Below are 27,062 nucleotides of genomic sequence, written 5' to 3'. Positions count from 1 at the left end.
AGCATTGCTGCTCGTGAATCCCCAGGGCTCCAGTCCAGCTCTCCACAATGCCAGGCCAACTCTTTCCCCTTGCTCCCAGTGACCTTCTTACCCGCGAATGGGACTCTGCTCAACTCTTGAGAAGGTAAAACTTCAGTGTCACTTGTCTGGGACTGTACCCTGCCCACGCTCCATCAAGGTTGGTTTGAACTTTTGGATTTAATCCATTTTAGCGCAACTAGATATCCCCAGTTGGTGCTTTGTGCTTTTTAACACTAGATTGTATTTAATTCTTTAAAAATTCATATTACAACTTCTAGTTATTGGATTTTTGTCATTTTTGTGCTGGTTTACTCATAAAATTAAACTTCATTTTTGTAACCAGGTGTAGCATCTTTTGTGTGATGGTTTCAGTGTTTTACTGTTTGAAGTGCTGGACAAACACTTTACACATTTCCTCTTGATTTAAACCTTCCTGCATTGTGCCAAGCTACCAGAGGGCGGACTCAAGCTAATTTTTGCTGTGTATCTGACTTACCCTCACTAGGATACTGGGTCATGCTTGGACACAGTGAATACCTCTGTCAACCAGAAACCCAATTTCGAACACCAGTTATCAACTATGATACCTGGGTATGTAGTATGTAATGCATTTAATAATTAATGTATTATATATATAATAATTATTGCAAATTAATTTAAATGTAACATAATGAAGTTTAAGGAGGAAGTTGTAAGGGATATAGTGGTAATGTTTAGGGAAGTGTATTAAGACTTAGAGTTCTGCTATGGAACCGGGGTAGCAATTACATATTTCTTTTAGTAAATAATATATCATTTTGTAAATAATTAGTACACATTAATAGTAATACTCTAGTAATACTAGTATTTTAATTAAATGTATTTTTCTAATAAAAAAATAAATTTTAAAAACACAAATTTCTAAAAGAGCACTTATAAAAATATTAGACAGTTTTTATGAAGGTAAAATAATTATATTTAAAAATCTGTTATTATTAAGTTAAAACTGTTTCAAATCATAATAAATGCCACTTTTATATTATTCTAAATGTTATTCTATTAAGAAACATGGAAATACATTTTATCAAAGAAAGTCGTTTTTTTTTTGTCTATGTTGTTATACTGTCATTAGAGTTGTGATGCTGTATAAAAATGGTGTTATGCTTAGTTATGGTTGCCATTGCCATGGTTTTGTACTATTTGCAGAAAACGAATAAATACATTACATTTTTCAAAATAATTTTTTTAAACAAGAGTCGACTTTATTTCAAATTTATTACCCATTTTTTAGAACTTGTTAATAAACATTTTCCCACACTTTCATTAATTTCAATAGAAGAAAGTGTACTTAAATTTCCTCTTTGTTTTTGGGTTAGCATCCTACATTTTACGTCTGTTTTTACAGTTGGTGGAGCATTGCGGTCAAGATCGGATGGATGGAGAAGCTGTGCTAAGGTAAGAAGAATCTAGTTTACTTTCAAAAACATATAGGCTAGTACCTTAACTCTAAGGACATACAGTATAGAGGGAGGTAGTTAATGGTTGTAATGCACAAAAGAAGTTTATATTATTCCTCTTTAACCCTTTTTAGATTTCCATACAGCTTGTTTTCATATATGCACATCGGGACGGTGGTCTTACTTTTATAGTATAGGTTTGAAAAAAGAAAATGAAAGGTGATGTTTCTTTTTTAAATCCCATTTTATAAACAAAAAACCTTTTTATAGTTTGCTTCTGCCATGTTTTTTTTACAAATTCTCTTGGCTCCAGGAAGTATGAAGTAATTCCAGGCAAATGAATAAAAACATTTAAAAAATGTATTTGGATTTTGGTCTTTGAACTTTTTTTAAAAGGATATACTTTTTTAAAGTGTTTTTTTTTTTTAACCAACTTCATATTTACATTTTTCAAATTTTGCTGTCCAGTTCAGAGTGCGATGAAGGGGAAGTAAGGGGTGGATTTTTTAAACTTTTTTAACTTAAGAAATAATTTTTGGGGGACTTTGACTCGGATTGTTCTCTTTTCTTCATTGGATTTCTCGTAATGTTTTGTGAGTGGAGTTAAGGAGAATCATCAAAATTTGGAAAAAACTAAGACTTCTGCTGGTGTGGTTTATACTTCTAATTTATTTAAAAAAAATAACAGTGAAAAATACCAATTTAATGAATTCAGAGAGCTAAAACAGAAGAGTAATCATTATAAATTGTTTTGAATTTTAATAGTGTAGATTGTACGCCAGCACTCTGAAGCACCCATCAACGATAGTTGTAGAATTTTGCCCAATAGTCTCTTTGACATTTCTTTAGTTTTTTTTTTAGAAATTCTGGGATTCAGAGTATTTAACAACAATTGTGTCATTCTCATTTCTTAGAAACTTGTTTCCTTTTTAAAAAATTTAAAGAAATGGAATAGGTTATGGTGGGTTTAGCCAATACAGCTGTTATATGAACTATGCCATCCTTCTATTGAATTGTTGGTTTTTGAACCTCTAAGCAGGTCAAGTAACACTTACACCAGTCAGTAAGGAAAATGTGGTTTCTTTCTGTGATCTAACCTCTTTATTTGGCCAATTCATGTATCTTCAAAGTATTTTAGAAGTGGTGCCAATTTGTCTTCAGTTTGGGTAAAAAAATCAGATTTTATAATTTAGTTATACAATTCATTCACACATTCAAGAGGTACAAAATACAACACTGTTAGTTTTCTAAGTTCATATTGTAGCTTTTTGATTGTCATGTATTCCTCAACTAAGGATATTTTTTTATTTTTTTCCAGTATGTCTCAGAAAAGTGAAAAGAAATCATTGAATTTTGATATCTGAATACATTTTATTAATAGTATTTATCATTTGCCATTACAAATCAATTATTATTTCCCTAGGACTTTTATTAATTGCTTTAATTTTTATGACTGACAACAATTCAGTATATGTCAAGGAATGCTTGTCAGGCAGTAAGCTATAAATTAAAGGGATGGTAGTGTTATTTATATCTGCATGAATAGTATAAAAGTGGGCAAATGAGATGGGTTGTTGATTTAAAGTTCCATTCATTATCACAATTTCACTATTCTCAAACGTAACTGTATAATGAATGGTACTAAAAATTAGTATGCGTTTGAATGGGTTTTCATTCTCATATAGTAGGAAAGGTTCCTTGTTGTAGGTTTTAGAAAGTTCAGGAGGAATGTTAGTATCTAAGTAGATTTGGGGGTTACTCTCATTGGATTAATCTTCTGTTTTTTTGTTGTGTCATTCCTTTCAAATTCCGGATTGTGGGTATACTACTCACAACACGCATGGGTATTTTCTGGGATAACTCTCTCAAAACTGAAGGGTCGATTCTAGGTTTGGCGAACTGGAACAGCTGTCCACCAAACTTCTGATGGGGTGTTTGCTGCCCTACTGGTGACCTCCCTGTCTGCCCCATTATGACTTTCCCACTGGGCTGACCAGCAGAAACCAAGATTTCAGCCAGTCAGCCCAGTGGAAAAGTGGCAGCAGCATTGTTGCTGGCTTATAATTGAGCTGGCTGTAATGCTGCCGCATGCAGGGGGCACCAGCATGCTTGAAATATTTCGAGAGTGCTGGTCAGGGGGACCCCCTGCACCTGTTCTCCCCCATCCTTTTCATGGAGGTTTTACAGCCATGATAAAGTTGGTGGAGCACAAGGTTGTAATCAGCAGGGCGGCACTGACTCCAGTACTGCCCTGGTTGATTATAACCTGCACCTGCCATTAGCCTGTCGGGATCAAAGATCCTGGCGGGGACGGCAGTCGGTTGGCTGGTCTGCCCGACAACCTTGTACTGTGGCAGTCAGACTGCTGCAACAGCAGTGGTCCGACTGCCACTGTGGCATTGACGGTGGCAGCTAGAGTTTTTATATGCTTTACAGTTTCTCTAACCACACTCTTCGTTGCTAAGGCTGAGTGTGTATGTTCAGTTGTTCTTTAAACCATATTACCAAGGGTAACCCTCTGCCATTGCAACATGATGAGAAATACTCAACTCTCCTTTTGTGAGTCCTGGGTTTAGTTAATCTCCCCTTACAATAAAAGTAATTATTTCAGAAGTTGATTTCTTCACCATGACGGCACATATGCAGCTTGTCAATATTCCATTTTCTGAAAACAAATTAACACAATGTGATGTAAATGTCTCACATGAGTTGTCAGAAAGTTTTTCTGCATCTGTGGTTGTCAAAAATATTTATTAGTTTCAAAAACCTGTATGGATTTAAATGCCATGGTTTATGCGCTGGATAGAAATAGTTTCCTGAACTTTAGAGAGAAGTGTTTAAAGTTGGATTTGTACAAATAGTCATTACCTTTTTTGTAATAGAGGTTTGGTCTGTTCTGTTGGAGTTGTTTTTTTCACTTTGAATTGTGATTTTGGTTCTCCCAATTAGGATGGTTCCTTGAGATTCTGTTATGCCTTAAAAATAATGTTTAATTTTTAACAATGTATTAGGTAAATTGTTTTCTTGTTCTGCTACAAGAATGTTTTTATTTCATCATTTCCTTTGAATATTTATGTTAAAGTAATACTATTTAGTTTTGGAATTGTTATTACCTATGACAGTTTTTTCTTAAAGTTGCTGTTTTATTTTTACTGGTTTCTCTTTATTGTGGAGTTATTTTTTAACTAAATGAGTGGAAATGTATTTGAATTTTTGTTAATATGAGATTCAAAAATGAATATATCAGTTTTGTTTGATAAAGTTTTTATTTATGTGTTATGTGTGTTGGAAACCACCTAAATCTGCCCTCCAGTCACAGTCCACTACCTTCTCTGAGGTAGGTACTTGGTGGAGTTAGAATAGTTAATCTTCCCCCCTGCCACTGTCCAGTACTTTCCCTGAGATATATACTGGGGAGAAGTAGAATAGTTCATCTGCCCCCCAGACACTGTTCAGCACCTTCCTTGAGGTACGTACTTGATGGAGTTAGAATAGGAAATCTGCCCCCCAGTCACTGTCTAGCACCTTCCCTCAGGGCAATACTTGGAGGATTTAGAATAGTAAATCTGCTCACCAGCCATTGTCCAGTACCTTAACTGAGGTAAGTACTTGGTAGAGTTAGAATAGTAAATCTGCCCCCAGCTACTGTCCTACACCTTCCCTGAGGTAAGAACTTTGTGGAGTTAGAATAGTAAATCTGCCCCTCAGTCACAGTCTAGCCCCTTCCCTGAGGTAAGTACTTGGCAGAGTTAGAATATCAAATCTGCCACCCAATCACTGTCCAACACCTTCCCTGAGGTTAGTACTTGGCGGAGTTAGAATAATAAAACTGCCCCAGTCCCTGTCTAGAACCTTTATGGAGAGGAAATTAATTGGTTGACATGCTTACAATATGGTTTCTTCTTTGATTGCATTTTGTGTGTGGGAAAAATAATAGAAAACATTTGTTATTACATTGCAAACTTTCGGTTTGCTATTTCAAATATAATTTCAAATTTTATTTTCATTTACAGTTATGAACATTTCTACATGTTGACAAATCAAATTATTCCTACAGTTGGTAGACTCCATAGCTAAATAATTCTGAAAATGTTAAAAGATTGTTAGTAAAATTCTTTAGCTTTAATATGTATTTGTCCTTTAACGTGTACTATTGCTTATAAGTATACTTATTGTGAAAGCTAGATGGCACTGTTTTGAATAGTGGCTCTGTAGTAGTCCTGCTTTCTCCAGTGCGTGTGGTCACTTCAGAGGGCAATGTACCACTAATCACTCATTGGTGGATATCTTTTTTCATATGTTTAGGAAGGTTTAACTACAATTTTCAGTAAAACAATTGCAGTAATCTGTGTTTTTGGGTGAAGAAATACATAACTAAACGTATAATTATATTGTGGGTGTTTCTTTGATATGTATTTGAGCTTCTTCAGTGACTTTGTCCACCATCTTGGTTTCAGACAGAGTTACACTTGTGTAGAAATGGAACAAATATTAATTTTATTTGCGTACTCTTCTGTATTGTTTTGCAATGTGTTCTGTTCTGTTGCACGCATTTGCGCTGCGCAACAGTACTTTTTATGTTTCTGAAAACATTGTTCATATATATTTAAATTGGTTTGGGTAAATATATAAAATAACTTTTTCTACATTTAATCAAGGTATGCATGGTGAAGACATGCATGGTCATGGTGTATGCATTGTCAAGACCAAGTGGTGAAGAAATGCATGGTAAAGGCTTGTGTTGGTCCGTTGTAAATCCTTACACCAACACTGACCAACTGCTCTGATCAAGCAACACAAAGCTCCAGCAGTGACCGACTCTTCGCGCTACTGCAACAACTGTCCATGATGCTGAACCTGCTCCTCATGCTTATAACCTCCTCCTTTCACTCCCTGCCAAAGCACACGGCAGTCTATGCTCTGGACTTGCGAAGGTAACTCTCAGACTGGTCTCCTTATCCAACATTGGTCCCATTGTGGTCAGCTTGAAATTGTGACTTTCCCCCGGTCTTGCGCAACCACGTGACTGCGAAAGGCACATTTTGCTTCTTGACGCCATTTAAAAAAAAAACGTTTAAATTCAATGTCTCCGGTACTATTGATTGGATTTTTGTTTTCCTTGTATCATTGTATTTCCTAAAAGTTACACTGTTTTCCTAAATTAGTTTGGGACTTTTCTTGTGTTGTGTTCTCACCTTATTACTGGTTGTATGCTGCCTGAATACTTTATATATTTCCTCTAAGTTAGCCTGGCTGCTTTTGGGTCAAGCTACCAGAGGTTAAGCACAGGTTAAATTAGTGACTTTTTGAGGTTCACCCTGATAGGGGTTGTGTTGATTATTAGAGTGGAGATTTCACACCTATCAGTTAATAACACAATTTCTTACTGTAGATGCAAACTATTTGCTAGACTCAACAAAAAAGAAGAATCTTATGTTCACAGTGCCATTTTTATGGTAAGTGGAAACACTCCTGCAAACTCACTTTGATGCAGTGAACACTGTCACAACAAGCTAGTCCTTCATTGGCAGGAGGTGTTTCCTGTAGGAGGGATTCTCCCAAGTGGAAGAAAGACACTCTGCTGCAATAGCTGCTTGCAGAGAATAGTGTCTTTGACTTAGGAAATGCATATTGTAGACCAACTATCAATAGTCTACCACAAGCAAGCTTCATAGGGGAGGTTAACTGATCTTTCAAGTGCCCTTTGACTATAACAGATTAAGAGCTTCATTTGGAGAGCAGTATTTGGTTCCTTAGGAAATGTGTACTATAGGCAAAATCAGCAGTAGTTAGCCAAGGGCACTCTTTTAAAGGAGGTCACAATTAGCTTTCAAGAGCCACCTGCCTATGAAAGACCAAGAAATGAAAGTCACATAGACAAGTTAGTGATACCATGGACAAAGCTTTTTGGTCATGATCAGCTGCACCCAGCACCCAGCCTCAACCCTAAATGGAATGTCCAAGGGGCCATTGCATGGGCATTGGTCTCAAACACACACACACATCCACATTTGGGCACCCACACACACACAGACTATTAAGGTGTCAGAAGAAACATCAGCCCAGAAATACAAAGCAGTTGCCATTACCTTCCATAACCTTTACCATGCAGGATTTTACAATGATTATGCCTTTACCAGGCATGCCTTTACAATGAATTTCATTATGAAAGCATGAATGGTAAAGGCATATGCGTGTTAAAGGTTTCACAAGTAAATATAGGTATTTTTCAGGTAAGAATTAAGGACCTTATTACGAGTTTGGTGGTCTGTGGACCGTCAGTCGCACTGCCGCCGGATTGGCGGGTCAGACTGCCGTATTGTGAATCATGCTGGTCTATAGAGCAAAGACCGCTGTAGTCCTGCCGGCTCCGCCAGGTAGCACAGACCGCCATGGTCATGAGGCATTACAAACAGGCCAGTGGAGCCTGTGTTGCTGCCGAACACATTATGAAGTTGCACTCCACCAATGTTACCGCGGCGGTCCATCCACCACATTTCAGCAGGCAGAAACAGGGATTATAAAGGGAGACACTCACCTGCAGGCAGCCTTACACATCTGGTACCACAATGAAGCTCATCACACAGCTCCTACCGCTGCTGCTGATCACTGATAGGGCACAAAATCCACACTGCCATGGGTGCAACCGACCGTAAGCACACACACCTACCTGTGTCATTAAGCTGAACAATAGATCGTCATGCCATCAGCCACATCATATGGGTGTCACGCTACAGGCGCCAAGTACACTTTTTATTGTGTCCCACATTGGAATGACACACAAAGAAGGACACATTCACAGTCACAATAAGCCCCCTTTGTGCAGGTCACTCACATTCTACTGTAACAATGCAAAAAAAACCACATCTGTTCATCTCAGGCACAAGGACAGTGAAGTGTACACAACATTGTCTCATACAACATCAGCAACATACAAACATCTCATCTACAAATACTACTCACACATTCACATTCCTTACATGCCATGGACCGTCATCACATTCAACACACATATGTATGGATGTTGTGTGGAAAACAAACACTGCTCCCAGTAAACAGCCCTGCAATGGTCACACACATCACCAACATTGCAACACAATGGATGTACAATAGACAGAGAGGCAAATATACAAAGATTACTATGCAAACAATACCTGCACAATGGGGATGGGGCCATCAGGAACACTCAGTGAAGGAGGCTGCACTGGGACACATATCACTTCGAACATCCCCCTTGAACTACATTTGGACAGGAACTGGCCCTACATGTGTCTCAGGGACAAACTATACTAGACCCAAATGGCATGCCTATCTGCACAATGTGGAAGTGCAAGTCAACAAAGCTCATACAACTCCAACTACATGGGGCATACCTCTACTTGAAGTGACTGCAAAGTACACACAGCTAAATGCACACATGCACAGCCAAATGTAAACAAAGGTAGCACTATTGAACACATTCCATTTCTGCACAAACAAAACTCAAACTGCCACACATTAGATGAATCCATAAGCCATATCAGGGGGTCAGGTTTAACAAATACATGTTTACATTGGACAACACAAGATGAAATACTTACTGTACCAAACAATACACAATGCCATGACACCATCATTGCATTTACACCCACATATCCATATAGTCAACAGATACTCTTCTCTTGGGGATCACCAGCACTGCCCACAAAGTTAGATACTGCAAGCATCAGCAAATGGATCAGCAAGCAGGCTGAAACACACACAACTGTAGGGAGACAACACAAGTCACTCAGGAACAACATGAAGGCAGAAAAGGAATTGCAGGACAAATGTATAGCACAACTCTTTGGGTTTATTAAATGTGAAGTTTTTTCAGTCCAAGGCCATTGGCCAGTCCATGTAGTTCTTCAAAGGCACATCACTGTGCTGTCACGTCACTCCTAATTGCCAGGGAACCTCCTCAGGAAGGAGCATCATGTGGGCAGGCAGGCACCTCAAGGATCATCTTTGGGGTGAGTCAGATTGGGATGGGTGGGTTTGGTTTTGGGTTTCGGAAGGGTGGACTGCTTCTTGGAAAGGGTTGGACTTCTTCTCGGGTGGAAGGGGTCTGGGTGTTTGCAGGGGAGCAAGACTGACAGGGGAGGACTTGGAGGTGGACGGGAAGGGTTGGGAGTGGGTGGGGCCCTTTTGGGTTCAGGACAGGGTGGAGGGAACAGATGAAAGGTAAAGGTCAAACTAAACAACTTTCTTAGGTACAAGGGGACGGTAAGCAGAAGGGGGTGGGGATTTGGAGGTCCAGGGAGGGGTTGTCTGCTGTGTCAGTGTAGATGTTGTGGGTGTGTGCGTGTGAGAGGTATGCTTGCGATTGAGTGTGGTGTCTGTTGCGTGGGTGAGTGTGTGTGTTTGTGTGTCTTGGGGGGCTGGGAGGTACATGTGTTGGGGCGGATGTGTGTGGGTCTATATGGGTGGTGTCTGCGGGTATGCTGGATGTGGTGGATGGCTGAGTGTCTGGGTGGTGTCTGTGGGTATGGTGGTTGTAATGGATGTCTGTGAGTCTCTTGGGGTGATGTCTGTGGGTATGCTAGGTGTGGTGGGTATGTCACCGACTGTTGTGGTGGTACCTGTGGGTATGCTTGATGTTGTGTGTGAGCTGGTGGGGTTGTCTGGGAAAGTGGTGACTGATGTTGTGTCTGTGGGTGTCTGTTGCTTCCTTGCATGCCGGTGTACTTTGTGGTGCTTGTTTCTGTTTGTGCTGCTCTTGTGTGTTGAGTTGGGTGTGTGCATATCGGTCTGTGAGCTTGGGGTAGGTAGAGGAATGGGGGATTTGGGTTAGGAAGAGGGAGGTGGAGGGCAGATGGAAGATGTGGGGTGACTGACTGCTGTCAATGTAGAGGCCAGAAGAGCCTGAAAGGATCTCTGTAGGCCAAATATTGCACCATGAAAGCTTTCCAGAAATGCATTAGTCTGCTGCTGGAGTTGGGATGCCAATCCCTGGATGGCATTCGCAATGGCTGTCTGACCAACAGAGATACTTCTCAGGAGGTCAATAGCCTCCTTACGGAGGGCAGAAGGGGTAACAGGGCCTGGGGAGGAGGTGCCTGCAGCAAAAGAGACTCCCACCCTCTTGGGTGAGCAGGCACAGCCAACTAGGTGGGGAGCAGCAGGTATGGTGGTGATAGAACAGGGACTGGCTGACAAAGATGGTACAGGGATTTGTCCCAATGGGTCTGTCACCACTAGTGAGTGTCCACTGGAGGAAGATTCTGATGATGAAGATAATGTTCCAGTCTCCTCAGTAGCACTCCCCTCACTCTCTGGGCCACTGTGTTCCTCATTGTCTGTGTTATCTTGACCAGAGGTCCCATGGCCAGATACTTCCCCACTTGGCTGTGCCCTATCTCCTTCACTTCCCTGGTATGGTGTTCCAAATATGAAGAGAAACAGGGTAATCACATGTCCAGGATTACACTTGAACAACAGCTCTGATTAGCAAACATTACCATGATGTCAAGTAGGCCCCAGCAAAAATTCCACCATACCATATGCATACATGCCATCTGAACTGTTAACAGTTGCCTACAGGAAAATCAGGATCTCAGACAACTACAATTGCATGGCTGAAGTTGTGCAATCTCATTGAACTAGTAGGAGACCTCATCATCCTAAAAGCTGTGCCCAATGGAGCAGACCTAATTTACTTGCTATAGTACAATAGTAGGCTAATGCCAAGTCCATTCCCAAAGATCCCCTACAAGGTCATGCACACATCTATATGTCACATAAATAATGACTCAACAATAAGAAATGATGCTCCAAAATCCTGTCATGTTGCTGACAAAAGTACAATATCCTGGAGAAGGTGACATGGAAGTACTCATGTCACACTGGAAGTAGTTCCACGATGCACACTTCCCCAAATGACATTTGTCCCAGTGGAGTCATAGAGGTAGTACTAATGTTGCTCAGGTAGGCTACACATGTGGCATGGAAATGGATACTGTAGTCATCATGTGCAATATGTCAGCAAGAGATGTCCCCAAAATCCACAACACAGTGAATCAGCAAGCTCCAGGGTAATCACCACTAATGTCTAGCACCCCTTACAATGACATACTCTGACTGCATCAGTAGACACCATTAGTTGCTTGGATGTTGGAGAGTCCCAGAGATTTGCAAGTACTTGTTTAATGCCTTCAACACGTTGCCCAATTGGAAGCTACATCATTGTCTCCATTATAGTCATGCAGACCCTGATGCCTGTCTGTGGGTGAATGCTTGTAAACAAGCATGTGATTTCAAGAGAACTGCAAGTCACTCCATGATGCATGCCAACAGTCAGGTTACAAACCTTACCCGTTTCACATGTGCAGTGCGCTTTGCTACATGCTGCCACATTAATGTAATAGAAATGCACATTGTGGCTCAAAGCTCAAGGCCTACTTGCCATGTCCCTCATTGCTACTGCAGTTGTCCATGCCAAATGGCATGCCATGATGCATGAGGGAATCTGTCAGTCAGTAAACAATGGTGACACACTCCTGTATGTGGCACAACAAGAAATGTATCCCCATTGTAAATGGCTTTTTCCATACACAGGTTGCCATGCACATATATGTGAGGGAATACAGACATTATCCCATCAACACAGGTAGACCATGCATGAAATAGCAACTTAAAAATGTCTTGCTAATAAGAAATGCTGACATGTAGGCAAAACAAATGTTGGCAATAGTGATGGCACATAAATCATGTCCATGGACCTTCCCCCCTTACCAAGGAAAAGTATTGATCTGTAACTTTACCCACTGTTACATGTCTGATGGCCATCTTCAAATTACAGACCATAGTGAGGCACAGCACCCGCCATACGCTTAAGACAACTAACCTCTGGGTGGCAGATACCAATAAACTAATTTCACCAGACACATGGCTGAGGACAGCGATCCATTATTATCTTACATTTGGCCTGTAACACTGAGGAGTAGTGGACTGTTGCATAACATTTGCACCCACTACAACAACAAACAGTACTTGATTGATCAATGTACACAGCCAATGGAGTTGGAGTTGTGTTGTTCCTGGAGAGCAAAATGTTTGTGGATTATATACAGTTGTGTCCTAGGTCCCTTGACCAATAGGCAAGGCATATCAGTATACAACACATGACATGTCTACACAATGACTCATCTTCTCTGATACACATGGCTCATCCCTATTCGTCAGCGGGAGCTGTTGGAATATAACACATTCACTTGGAAATGTGACAGGCAGGAATATGCCCTGTACTCACCACCTTGTTGCTGCTGTGCTGTCCTCAAATGCCCATCAAGGTCTGGGTAGGCCACCGCCAGAATGCAGGCCATTAGGAGACTCATGGTCTGACAAGCACCCCGCACTTGGTAGCAGAACAGCCCCAGCTGGACCGCTGCAAATTTCCAGGCCCAGCATCTCAGGTCTTCCCACCTTTTCCTGAGGTGGGGCTCCACCAGCTGTGGACTCCCAAGGTCCACACCTTCTTGGCGATGGCTCTCCATAAGTCCTTCTTTTGATGGGCATTGACCTGAATTGATGCAAAAAAGAAATCAAGAGATTATAATCACAAGTTTCATTTCAAATGCATGTCAGTTATATCAAGATAGGACTTTTCTATTTGTCAGTATGTGCGAAACACACAAGCCAATAAGGACGGGGATATGACTACAGACCTATATAGTTCCATCTGCAGACTAACCCACTACCCTGCTCGTGGCCTACTATGTACGCTTACTGACATCAGGTAGCCCATGTTTAGCAACCTGTACTGTGATGTGAGCCACTATGAAACACTATACGCCTATGTGGCTTCTGAAGGGTAAACTCCTTAGGCATGAATGGACCAACACATTTGTGCTCTGTGAGAATGGCTCACTGCATGCAGTCTCTACAGACAACTGCCAGAGTACAAACTTCAACATTACACATTACTAACAATCAAGGGGCTGGCACGGTGGGTACAGAAGTGTCTTCATTGTGCATATGTGGACATGTGCCCTAAGAAATGCAGACTCAAGCCACTTCAGGGGGTGAGGTTCTGTGTTATGTACCTGTACCACAGAACTCTCCTTCCGACATATGTGACGATGCTACAGAAATGGCATCCAACAAACAAAGGCATGCATTGCACATTTTCTGCTATGTGACCAAGCTACTGAGTCGCATATCATGGCCTCCCAGGAATCATCACACTGTCTGCACTGTGGGACTGTCAGTTATGCAATACACCTTCACATGACAAACATGACATGTGTGAAGGGGACAACAGAGCTGTGGGAGTAAGGGATGTGTCATGAGTCTAAGACAAACATTGCCAATGATGCTAAATGCACATATGGAGTAGATTAATGATTTACCTCTGAACCCATTCCTAATTTAGTCAAAGGAATGGGCATTCAGGGCAGGTTTTGCCACCAGAGCCTATTTTGGCCACATGACAAGACATGCTGGGGTACAGTGAGTGGGCACAGTGCCATTGTTGCATAACCATAGTGACTCTACCACAGCTTAGACAAGGTCCCATATTGGGAGATACACTTGACAGGCCCTGGTATTTGCAGGCTGAGCAGACAGAACCTAAATGACACTCCATTCCCATCACTTCCATGCATGACAGTACATGATGTAGCCAACAGCAATTTGGTATGTGGTGTGTGTGGTAACCTGAAGGGCAGAGTGACTCATGATATGCCATCCACACAACTGTTTAGCAAGGGTAGATGTGGATTGAAAGATTTGTGGCACTATGCACATTGCTCACATGACTCTCAACTGACTCATAAAACATGCACACACAGCTCAGGCTGTCATGCATATACATGTTTTCTGACATTTACAACAATCATGAGGAAAGTGATGTCAGTGGATGGCAGTAGTATCTACTTACCTAGTTATGTGCATCCAACACAAGGAGGATCTAGGTCCCCGAAACTCTCATGCAACACAATGTGACTGAACTTAAAATATGGCACTGGCCCCCAATACCTGCACACTATTCATTACACTGATGCCACACAGACTGCAACAACAGGAAAGCAATTAGGCCCTCATTACAACCCTGGCGGTAAATCCCAGAATAGCAAAGACAACACCAGCATCCAGAGGCACACAACACCATCACTCATACAACGTCCACGCACCTCAGAGAACGCACCCCAACACATCACATCACACATCACACATCACCTCACGCATCACCCACACCACATTATGGCACCTCAAAGACACCCCAAGTTTTCTGAGGAGGAGCTCAGGGTCATGGTGAAGGAAATCATCTGGGTAGAGCCACAGCTATTCGGATCACAGGTGCTGCAGACCTCCATTGCAAGGAAGATGGAGCTATGGCGGAGAATTGTCGACAGGGTCAACGCAGTGGGACAGCATCCAAGAACACAGGATGACATCAGGAAGAGGTGGAACGACCTACAGGGGAAGGTGCATTTCGTGGTATCCAGACACCAGGTAGCCGTACAGAGGACTGGCGGTGAGCCCCCACATCCTCCCAAACAACTAACAACATGGGAGGAGCAAGTCTTGGCAATCATGCGTCCTGAGGGCCTCGCAGGAGTAGCAGGAGGACTGGACTCTGGTAAGTCAACTCTTTACTATTATATACCCCCACCCTACCTGCATGCCATCACAAACTCCTACCCCTATATTCACAACCATCACCCCAACACCTCACAGATACCCCACTATCACAACCCACACATCCCAATACCAAGCCCTGCATGTAACACCAATGCATGGACAACCATTACAGACCTGCATGGACACCCATCACCAAAGCATGTCCAGTAGAGAGACTCACCCAGGCCACAAAATCACCACTCACACAAGGGCCAAGGCAATAATGCAAGCACAGGAGTGGAGGGAAACTCACCCATTGCACAAGATGGCACACACAGATACAATAACTATGCATTTACACCCCAACAGGACCCCTGCCCAACGTCACCGGACAGGAGGTGCCAGCCATATCCAGTCCCCACACAGAAGAGGCCCACAGTGAGGACAGCAGCTCTGCACAACTGGATCCAGATGGCCAGCCCGGCCCATCAGGGACCTCTGGACAGTCGGTTTCCCTGCCACAGTCCCAAACTACTACTGAACCTCCCCCCTCAGGAAACACCACCACAGCACCCACCCAGCGGGCCCATGCCACTGTGCCCAGGACCCGTCAATCAGAAGAGTGTTCACCACTACAGAGACCCCAGGCAAACCCACTAACCCAGGAATATCAGGGACCTGGGGTCAGTAGCAGTTAGCACACGGTTCAGGGGACAGAGGCACAGGACAACAGGGAAGCTGGGAGGACTGCTGTGTGACAGGGGAAGGACAGGCCCAGGGAACCCACTCTCCACGAGGCACTCACAAACATCATGGGAGCATACCACCATTCCCAGGAGACCATGGGCACAGTACTGGCCAAGTTTCACGAGACCCAGCGGCTGCAGGAGGAACAGTACCTGGGGATCAGGGAGGACTTGAAGTCCATTAACACCATCCTGGTCACCATTGCAGGGGTGCTGGCAGACATGGCCAACACCATGAGGGCGACAGTGGCACACCAACGGGCCCCTGACACTAGCCCAAACGATGCCTCCATGTCCGCCGGCGCTAGTGGACAGGAGGTCCCGCCACAGGACCAACAGGCCACCAGCACCCCACCCCCTGCAGTAGGGGAACCACCCCACAAACGGTCCCTGCGATCCAGGCACAAGACAGAGAACATTGCCAAGACCCTCGCCAGGAAATAAGACTCTCCTGATTGTCACCCTTCTGTCCCACTATGTTACCCTGACCACCTTGAACTGCCATTGCTCCACTTCCTATGCCGCCTTGAACAATGCACCTGTGATACAAAGAGACTGGACTCTACCATGGATATTCCTCCACCATCACCCCATCCCATTGCACATCCCCCTCCAGTGATTAGCAATTAAATAAACACCCTTGAATCACAAAACAATCTGGAGTCAGTCTGTACTTTCACAAATGTGTTATTACAACCTCTCTGACAAATATCAATGGCAATATTCATTTGCATATACCAAAGTATGACAGTTGTTGGGCAGCAGTGAACAAAGCAGAAGGCAGAATGTGGTACACAGATCTGTAAAAAGGAAAGGCAAAGTGAACTGTCAGGGTCCATACACAGATGTAAAAAGGCAGACTCATGCAATGTCCTATGGTAGTCTGATATGAGAGGAGCAGTGCCAGTCTCTTACCTGTGTCTCACTGGAAGTATTGCATGATGGTGTTGTTTTGGTTGTCAATATCTTCTTCTTCTGCCTCCTCTTTTTCACTGTCCACAGGCTCCACAGCTGCCACAAGACCAACATCAGGCCCATCCTCCTGCAGAAAAGGCACCTGACGTTGCAAAGCTTGGTTGTGCAACATACAGCATGCAACGATTATCTGGCACACCTTCTTGGGTGAGTAGTATAGGGAGCCACCTGTCAGACGGAGGCACCAGAACCTGGCCTTCAGGAGGCCGAAAGTCCACTCTATAATCCTCCTAGTTCGCCCATGTGCCTCATTTTAGCGTACCTCTGCCCTTGTCCTGGGATTCCTCCCTGGGGTCAGTAGCCATGACAGGTTGGGGTAACCAGAGTCACCTGCAAATATCGAGGGGTATCTGTTAGACATACACAAACCCTTAGGGACTCTCCCATTCCCAGACACCTATTCAAACTGTGTGGGGACCTTGGGCTCACCTATTAGCCACACACAGGGCCTCTGGAGTTGGCCCATCACATAAGGGATGCTGCTATTCCTCAAAATGAAAGCGTCATGCACTGAGGAAGGATACTTGGCATTCACATGAGAGATGTACTGGCCTGCCAAACACACCATCTGCACATTCATGGAATGGTAGCTTTTGCGGTTTATGTACACCTGGTCATTCCTGCGGGGGGTACAAATGCCACACGTGCATCATCAATGGCACCAATGATGTTGGGCATATGTCCCAGGGCATAGAAGTCACCTTTCACCTTGCGCAAATCCACCACCTGGGGGAAAACGATGTAGCTGCGCATGTGTTTCAACAGGGTAGACAACATTCTGGACAACACGTTAGAGAACATTGGCTGAGACATCCCTGATGCCATGGCCACTGTTGTTTGAAAGGAACCACTGGCCAGGAAATGGAGCACTGACAGGACCTGCACTAGAAGGGGGATTCCTGTGGGATGGCGGATGATTGACATCAGGTCAGGCTCCAACTGGGCACAGAGTTCATGGATTGTGGCACAATCAAGTCTGTAGGTGATAATGATGTGTCTGTCTTCCATTGTCGACAACTCCACCAGGGGTCTGTTCACCGGAGGATGATGCCATCTCATCATCTGCCCCAGCGGATGTGCCCCATGGAGGAGAATGGTGAGCAGAGGGTCAAATACCACATAGGTTGCACAAGGGTGTTTTGCACTATTGTGATTTCATCGGTGTGTGGTGCTGTCTGTCCGTATTCCTGCCCAAAAGTGCTGTGACGCAGTTAGGTGCCCTGCCATGTGCCCCCTGAAATGGCAGCTACCTAACCTGTAAGGAGGGACAAGGGGAAATGAGGTAACTGCACTGGTGTTGTGCAGCGTCGCGGTAGGCGGACGAAGACCGCTGCGCAATTCATCATTGGCTATCATTGGGCCCTATGGGTTCCAGGAGCCAATGACGATGTACGCCGGCAGTGACAGTACGCCCCGCAATGGACGTGACCGCCATTTTCTATCAGTGCACTCAATTGATACCTGACCTTCAACAGGAGAGGACCTACACTGCAAGTGCTGCTGTGACCTGAGTCTGGAAGCAACAATGGCTACAGTGTCTGGGGAAAGGGCCCCTGCCTTCACCGCAGAGGAGTTGGACAACCTGGTGTATGGGGTCCTCCCCCAGTACACACTACTCTACAGTCCTCCAGACAAATAGGTGAGTACACTGTGTGCATGGTGGATGGGACATTAATGTATGGAGTGGCATGGATGGAAGATACATGGGGGGGGCTGTGGCCTGCATGTGAGGATGGTCAGTGTATGTGTTTCAGGGCATGGTTGGGAAGTTGTGACCAATGAGTAAGAAGAACCGGACGGGGGAGTAAAATCCATTCTTACTTTACCTTTCCTGTAGGTCAGCACCCACCAGAAGAAGGGTATTTTGCGTGCCATCGCCAAGGAAGTGAGGACCCTGGGGGTCTATCATAGACGGAGCACCCACTGCCGCAAGAGATGGGAGGACCTGCTCCACTGGAAGAAGAAGACTGCGGAGGCCCAGCTGGGGATGGCCTCCCAATGTAGAAGGGGTGCCCGTCACACCATGACTTCCCTGATGGCATATCCGGAGTTGGATGGGCGCTTCAGGGCATCACAGCAGCTACAAGGGGGTGAGTACAGTCTCATTCAGCTGACTCTGCATGCTTTATGAGGTTTCTGGGTGGGGGATGTGGGCTGTGGGTTCCCCTAGGCCAGGGCGAACTTGCTTGGGTAGGTCCCTTGCTAGGCAGGCTCTGTGGCACTCCAACCCCAATAGTGGTAGTGGCCATCTACAACTAGTCAGGCTCCTGTGGGTTCCAGGGGTGCAGCAAATGGGCTTAGGCATAGTCCCGCATGGGAAGGGGTTTTTCCCACTAACTGCTAGTGCATGGGCTAGTGCATAGGGCTGCTCCCTGTGTGTTGTGTCTGCCAACGGTAGTGGTGTTGCTGGCATTGACCATGTGTCTCCTCTGTCTTTCCCCCACTTTATGTTTTGTCACCCTGTCCTTGTGTGCATTAGCATCATCTGCATAGCCCAGGAGGGTGATTGTAAGGAGTCTGAAGGCACCAGTGGGACAGAGGGTGAGGGGAGCTCCATGACGGGGACAGGAGGGGACACCAGCGACATCAACTCCTCCTCTGAAGGGAGCTCCCTTGCGGTGGCGGGCCCATCTATGCCCACCACAACAACAGGTACAGCCGCCACCCCCTCTACCAGCACCGCTCTCCCAGCAGCCCCTCAGTGGGTTTCCCATGCCCGCTCACCCAGGACGGTGGGCATCTCCTTTGCCCCAGGCACCTCAGGCCCTGCCCCAGTCAGCCCTGCTGCCCTCAGTGAGGAGGCAACTGACCTCCTGAGATCCCTCACTGTTGGGCAGTCAACCATTTTGAATGCCATACAGGGTGTCGAGAGGCATTTGCAGCAAACAAATACATACCTGGAGGGCATTCATTCTGGCATGGCAGCCCAACAGAGAGCATTTCAGGCTCTGGCCTCAGCACTGATGGCAGCCATTGTCCCTGTGTCCAGCCTCCCCCCTCCAACCTCCACTACCCCGCCTCAATCCCCTCTACCTCAGCCTATCCCAAGCACACCATCAGACCAGCATGCACACACATCAACACACAAAAGTGGCTCAGGCAAACATAAGCACCACAGATCCCACAGGCACTCACACAAGCACCATACCCATGCAGACACTCTAACATCCACTGCCTCCACTGTGTCCCCCTCCTCCACGTTGTCCACCTCCCTCCCAGTCTTGTCTCCACTCACACATGCATGCACTACATCCTCAACCACTGCCTCCATCACCAGCACGCCAATCACCACACACCGCTCACGTGCAATCACCACCCCCACCACCATGCACACGTCCCCTGTGTCCTCTCCCAGTGTGTCTGTGAGCCCTCCTCCCAAAGTACACAAACACCGCCACACATCCACTCAACAGCCATCCACCTCACAACAGCCTCCAGCCCATGCACCTTCACCCAAACTCAGCAGATGTACACCTCCTACAACCACTCCCAAACCCCCTCCATCTTCCCATCCCAGTGTGTCTAAAAACCTTTTCCTAGCTGTCATTGACCTCTTCCCTACACCTCCCCCGACCTTCCCCTAGGGCCAGGCTGTCTAGATCCCAGCCCAGCACCTCAGCCACCAAATCCTCGTCCAAGTCCAGGAACATCGAAGGCAGTAACCATCAGGGCTGCCAGTGTACCACCTAGTGAAGCCAAGGACCACCCTATTCCGCCACCTGCCAAGGTAAAGAAAGGGCCAGCATGCCGAAGAGAAAAGCCGCACCAACTGCCCAGCAAGGCCTCTTCCAGAACCAAAGAGGACGGTGCCAAGGTCCTAGCAGTGACTTCCAAGGTGGGGAAGGGACACAAGGGAAAAGGGAAGTCAGTTTGCAAGACAGACCAGCAACCTGTATGGCAGTAGCCACCGCCGCTACGGCTGCCACCTGCACTGCCACCTGCACCGCCACCTGCACTGCCATCTGCACTGCCACCTGCACGTCTGCTGCCTCTACTACAGTCACCAGCATCATCCCCAGTGGGGACCCTTCCGGGGCTGCAGGAGACGGCCTGGTGTCTCCCACCACCAGCAGCATCTCCACCGCAGACATCGCCGCAGCCACAGCAACCTGCCCCGCAAAGTGCCCAGCCAGTGCCACTACAGCGGACATCAGCAGCTTCCCCTGTGTGCAGGCTTGCGAGGCTGCGGGAGACGTCCTGGACCCTGCACACATTACATGAGGCACCACCACCAGCACTGGCATTACCAGCAGTTTGCAGCCGTAGTGATCGCAAGGAGGAGTGTGGCTCTGCCTCCATGGAGTATCATGCTACCTGTTACCGGTAAATCTCGTGGCTCAGACTCCTATGTGAGGGAATGGGAACTGCCACACTGCTGGTGCAGCATCACTGGGCACCATGCCCCCTCCAGAACCAGTGGAGAACAGCATCCACTCCCACAGTCCTTTGCATGATGAAGCACTCTGGGCACCATGCCCCCTCCAGAACCAGTGAAACATGTCACCGACTTGAGAGACTGTGGCTTTGTACTCCCCAGGACCAGGCAGTTGGCAAATCACCCACTTGAGACTGTGGCTTTGTACTCCTCAGGACCAGGCAGTGGGCATACCACCCACTTGAGAGACTGTGGCTTTGTACTCCCCAGGAGCAGGCAGTGGGCAAACCACCCACTCGAGAGACTGTGGCTTTGCACTCCCCAGGACCAAGCAGTGGACATGGAGTCCCCTCTAGAAGCAGTGGTGTCATCCCATCATCCGGCTGAGGTGCCCCCCCTCCCCTTCCCCCTGAGGTGCCTGTGTTTTTTATGACCTGATGCTCCTGCAGTGTTCTCTCTGTTTTGAGGCATGTGTCATGTGTGGGCTTCGCCCATGCTTTTTGGGACCACTGGTCCACGGACATTTCATGGGAAAGTACACAGACTTGTGTACTTGCTGTGAATATTTGTATATGCTGATGATTTAAAGTTATCTTGGCCTATCTGAATTTCCGATTATTACACTTGTTAAACTCATTTTATTTGGTCCTTGTGTTTTTCCTGGGGGTGACGGGGTGTGTCTGTGATGTAATTGGATGTGTTAGTGTGTATGTTGTTGTGGGTGGGGTGTGGGGGTGGGGGTGTTGCGTGTTGCGTGTGTGTGTCACTCTCTTTTTCCTCCCTCCCTCCCCTGTGTGCTAGGTGCTGTATTCACCGTGGTCGTCGCCGCCGTCTTTGATGTTCCTGGCAGATGAGGGGGTAAACCAACATGGGCAGGACCTGTAACTCGGGCTCCATGGTGTCCTCGTTCCTCGTTGGGTGTCGTGAGGTGAGTGGTTTCCGTTCCAAAGACTGTTTCCCCCGTGCTTTTGATGGCGTTGGTACTGCCCTGGAAAAGCTGGTGGATTGGTGCCTTGAAATAGTGTGGGTGGTACATTGTCTTCCACCTGTCTGTTGGCGGTTACCCCCACGGTGTTTGTTGCTACCGCCGGGGCGGCCGGAGTGTTAAAGTGGCTGTCTGTGTTGGCGGTTTCCGCCATGGTCGTGACTCCATTTTTTTTCCGCCGGCCTGTTGGCGGTATTAGCGCCGCTTTATCACTGACCACCAGGATTGTAATGAGGGCCTTAGTCTAACTGGCACACATGGGCACATTCTAGCCTGTAAAGAGGGAAAGGATGATAAAGTACAGAGAAAACTGTGCACATGAGCTACTTATCTGCTCCTCTGATGAGCCATAGAACTGTTCATACAGCGGTAGGGCCTGCTTAACTAGCCTCTCCAGCTCTTCTGGAGATTAGGCAGGGGCCCTATCACCTGCTGGATGCCGTATGATTACTCCCATAGCCAGCACACAGTAGCTCAGGTTATAGAGGTGTTGCTGGCAGCAGTATCAGAAGTAAAGTGAGTGAATCTGCAGAACATGGCAGTCACGTACGGCACGTACGTTGTCGTCACTGCTGGAGGAAACATCCAATGACCCACAAATGCCACTGGCAACAACATTATCCTATGGCTGTGTCCACCATGGTTGCAAGCGCCTACCTCCATGACGACTTCTGCCACCAATCACGGGGGTTCCAATGTCCAGTAGAGTAGGTCAGGCAGGAGCCATTTCAGCAGCCTGAGATGCTGTATTTGGCTTTATTTATTGTGTCACACCTGCAAAAAAGGTTTTTTAACCTCACAAACATGCTTATCCTGTCTTGTCATGTAGGTCCTACTACTTAAACACCATTGTAGTATGTTGCAGGGCACAGAAGACATTTAACAGTGGGGCACAGTCCACCACCACGAAGGTCATTTTGGCAGAAGGGATATCCAGTCACATTTAGAGGCCCAATTTTATTGCACATGTTTGAGTTTGGTCCATACACATGTTGTGGACATGTGTGGAAATCTATGGCCACCACAGGTGACCATTGTGTTATTTGCAGCTGTGATGTGTATTGGTTGCCATGTCTATCCATAGAAATGCCTTGTCACATTATATCATTGACATGCATAATACAGTATATGTTCCTGTGGACATACTGACTAACGTTAGAAATCATTTCTTGTCATACATAGGTACCCAGGGAGAGGGAGGATGCGACAACCTCCTGTCTACCATCCACTGCCAGACCTTCAGACCACGTAACAATGCTACATAATAGCAGTTTATTTGCCTGGATAGGCAAACAATAATGGAATTATGTCGTCAGTTGGAGCCTGATCCGATACCAGCGATTAGTTATGCAACCAGCATACCACCCATTGTACAAGTCATGTCAGTAATCCACTCCCTAGCCACAGGTTCCTTCTAATATACAATGGTCCTATCTTCTGGTATGCCCCAACCTATGTTCAGTCTGGTGTTGAAGGATGTCCTCTCAGCAATGTTGAAACACCTGGAGAGCTATATCCGGTTTCCCCGAAGTGAGAATTTAGCTCATGGCTAGGTTGCCTTTTTGTTTTGCATGCATCCCAAATGTGACTTTCATGGTTTTGCATGCATCCCACATGTGGTGGGGGCCATTGATGGCACATATGTTAGCTTGGTCCCACCACAGGCCAATGAACAAGTATAGCGCAACAGAAAGAACTTCCATTCCATCAAAGTGCAAGTTGTCTGTTTGGTGGATCTCTACATTTCACATGTCTGTGCCCATTATCCCGGATCACTCCCTGATTCCTTAACACTGCAGAATAGTGCCATACCCCAGCTGATGTCACAACTGTATCCAGAGAGGGCCTGGCTGGTTGGTAAGTCACATTTGTCCTGTTTGTGTGTGCAATGTCTGGTGCTACAATCATGAAGTGAATGACTCATTGCTGCACATATTCCCATTACTTGACATGAGACTCCGCATACCCAAACCAACCTTGGTTGTTGATGCCACTAAGGAAGCCAACTATGCCAGGAGACGTCTGCTTCAATGAGGCTCATGGAAGAACAAGGCGGTTAGTGGAGCGGTCTTTTGAGCTCCTGAAGACCAGATTTAGGTGCCTTGGCCAGACTGGTGGAGCCCTTCTTTACTCAGCCAGAAACGTGTGTAAGATCACTGTGGCATGCTGCATGCTTCACATCACCCTGCAAAGGGGTATCCCGCATATCTCAGTGGAGGGGGAGCCTGCAGGCCCGGATGAGAACCCTGAAGTGCCAAGGGAAAATGACAGTGGTAAAGCGGAAGGAGCTGACTTGCGGGAAGATCTCATCAACAGCTACTTTTCAAGAGTATAAGTAGGTCATGTGATGTCATGACTGTGACTGTACAACGAACTGTAGTAGTGAGAATGTGTGGAGTTGAGTGTTTTACCAATAACTAGGGAGCTGATACTCCACAATATTCAGCCAAAGGCTACTTGAAGAGTTAGCCATTGACATATCCCCACCTTGATGATGTTGCTTTGTCTTTGTCTCATTGCAATGTAATTATATTTCCAGTAGTTTGCTATGTGATTTGTGTAATAGGTATGTTTTCAAGGTTATACTCCTTGTTTTGTTTTTGTAAGGGTACCATCATCATGACAACCTCATTTGGGTATTTCAGGTGTGACATTGGCAGGTATATAATGCTGTTGTTCTGACTAGGCCTGGGTAGAGTTTGTGGAGTTCTGCGAGGCAGAACTCAGCGAAGTGCCGAAAAAACTCTGCCACACTGCGTATAGTTCTGTAAGCAGTAGAGTTGTGGTAAGTTGTGCTGTTCATGCTGATTTTCAATGCCAGGAGTATCTCCTGTGCTGTAAAATCAGTGAGAACAGCATCATGCAGCGTGCCAGAGGGCGCTAACTTCTTTCTGGTGCTCAAGTAGAACTTCTACTTTAACTGCAGCTTCCTCAACGTGAGTGGCAGCTTTCTCATCACAAGTGGTCATGGCCTACAGCAACCACTCAATTTCAGAAATCTCACTCGCGCTCACCAACTTAGGGCGTCATTCTGACCCTGGCGGTTGAAAACCGCCAGGGCAGAGTGCCGCGGAAGCACCGCCAACAGACTTGCGGTGCTTCATGGGCAATTCTGACCGCGGCGGTAAAGCTGCGGTCAGAAAAGGGCAACCGGCGGTTTCCCGCCGGTTTACCCCTGCCCCAAAGAATCCTCCATGGAGGCGCTGCTCGCAGCACCGCCATGGGGATTCCGACCCCCTTCCTGCCATCCTGGTCCTGGCGGTAAAAACCGCCAGGAACAGGATGGCGGGAACGGGTGTCGTGGGGCCCCTGGGGCCCCTGCACTGCCCATGCCACAGGCATGGGCAGTGCAGGGGCCCCCTAACAGGGCCCCATAATGATTTTCAGTGTCTGCCTAGCAGACACTGAAAATCGCGACGGGTGCCACTGCACCCGTCGCACCCCTTCAACTCCCCCGGCTCCATTCGGAGCCGGCTTCATTGTTGAAGGGGCTTTCCCCCTGGGCCCTTAGTGATTTCTCTCGTTCATGTTCGCCAACTTAATGTTGGTGAGGGTGAGTGAGAGAAAAAAACGGTCCGTGTCACTACCTAGAGTTTTTCATAACTCTGCACTCAGTGGAGTGGGGAAAACTCTGCAAACTTCACCAGCAGAGCAGAATTCTTCACCCACCCCTGGTTCTGACATACAAATCGGTCATGGATTGTTCCAGGTAATGTAAGTCACATATTTGGGGTGTATGAGACCTGTGCCAAGGCAGCTTGCACTGTGTTTGGGTTGAAGGTCAGAAGTACACATTGGACTTGTTTTGTGTTCTGTGTTGGGCCAATTTCATCATGTATGTCATCATAAGCATGAATAATCTTGTCATGATTGCGAGCAAGAACTTCACATTGGCTAGACACTATTCTTGTATGACCTGTATGTAGATATGTTTCATCATTGCAGGCCACAGTGCCTGTGCCACAACCCTGATGTATGTTTGTGTCATACCACCAGATGTGACTTCACTGACCTTTTGGCCAGCGTCCGCTGCTTCCTCCTGTTTCGCCCCTACTGCTGCTGCTGTTGACAAAACTGCTGGCTCTGTGGTCGAGGCCCACCTCCACCCGCAGGCACCCGCCTGTGCCTCCTCACTAGTGGTCATCTGTGTCTGTCTGGTCTGTCTGTCTTTTCTATTTTCCTCATTTTGTCAGTTTTGTCTGTTTTGCCTTGGTACTCTTTTTATCTGTTTTCTGCCTTCTCTGTGGAAGCGCCTTCCAATGCTTTTCCGTGCTTCCCTACTCACTGCTGCTGCAACCCTCGTGGCCCCACCCTCTGCCCCCATAGCACTTCCTACCCTCCTGCCTCCCAGCTAACCAATCCCTCCCTCCCCTTCTTAAGGGTGGACGCTGCACAGTGAGGAGCGACTTTACTGACCTTTTGGTCCGCATCCGTCCCTTCCTTCTGCATGGCCACTGCTGCTGCCACTGACAGAGCCTACCAGCTCTGTGTTCGAGGCCACCCTCCACCCACCTGCACCTCATCCCTAGTGGCCTAGTGGCCATCTGTGTCTGTTTGGTCTGTCTATCTTTTCTATTTTCCTCGCTTTGTCTGTTTTGCCTTTATAGTCTTTTTATTTGTTTATCTGTTTTCATCCTTCCCTGCTCCCTGCTGCTGCTACCCCTTTGGCCCCGTCCCCACCCTTATAGCACTTCCTGCCCTCCCACCTCCCAGCTGACCAATCCCTCCCCCCTCCCTCCCCTTCTTAAGTGAAACAGAAGAATTGGCAACACTAGGAGAAAGGAACAATGCACATTCCCATAATTCTCTACATGTAATGATAATTGAAGGTGCTTATACACTAAAGCACATTGTTGCCATAATGTGCATCCTGGAATTCCAAAATTGAAGACCAGTAATAAAGACAAAACAAAAGAAAATAGTGGAGCACACACAGTATTCAG

Source organism: Pleurodeles waltl, chromosome 10 (assembly GCF_031143425.1).
Source record: "Pleurodeles waltl isolate 20211129_DDA chromosome 10, aPleWal1.hap1.20221129, whole genome shotgun sequence".
NCBI classification, from domain to species: domain Eukaryota; kingdom Metazoa; phylum Chordata; class Amphibia; order Caudata; family Salamandridae; genus Pleurodeles; species Pleurodeles waltl.
This window is presented reverse-complemented; position numbering follows the sequence as displayed.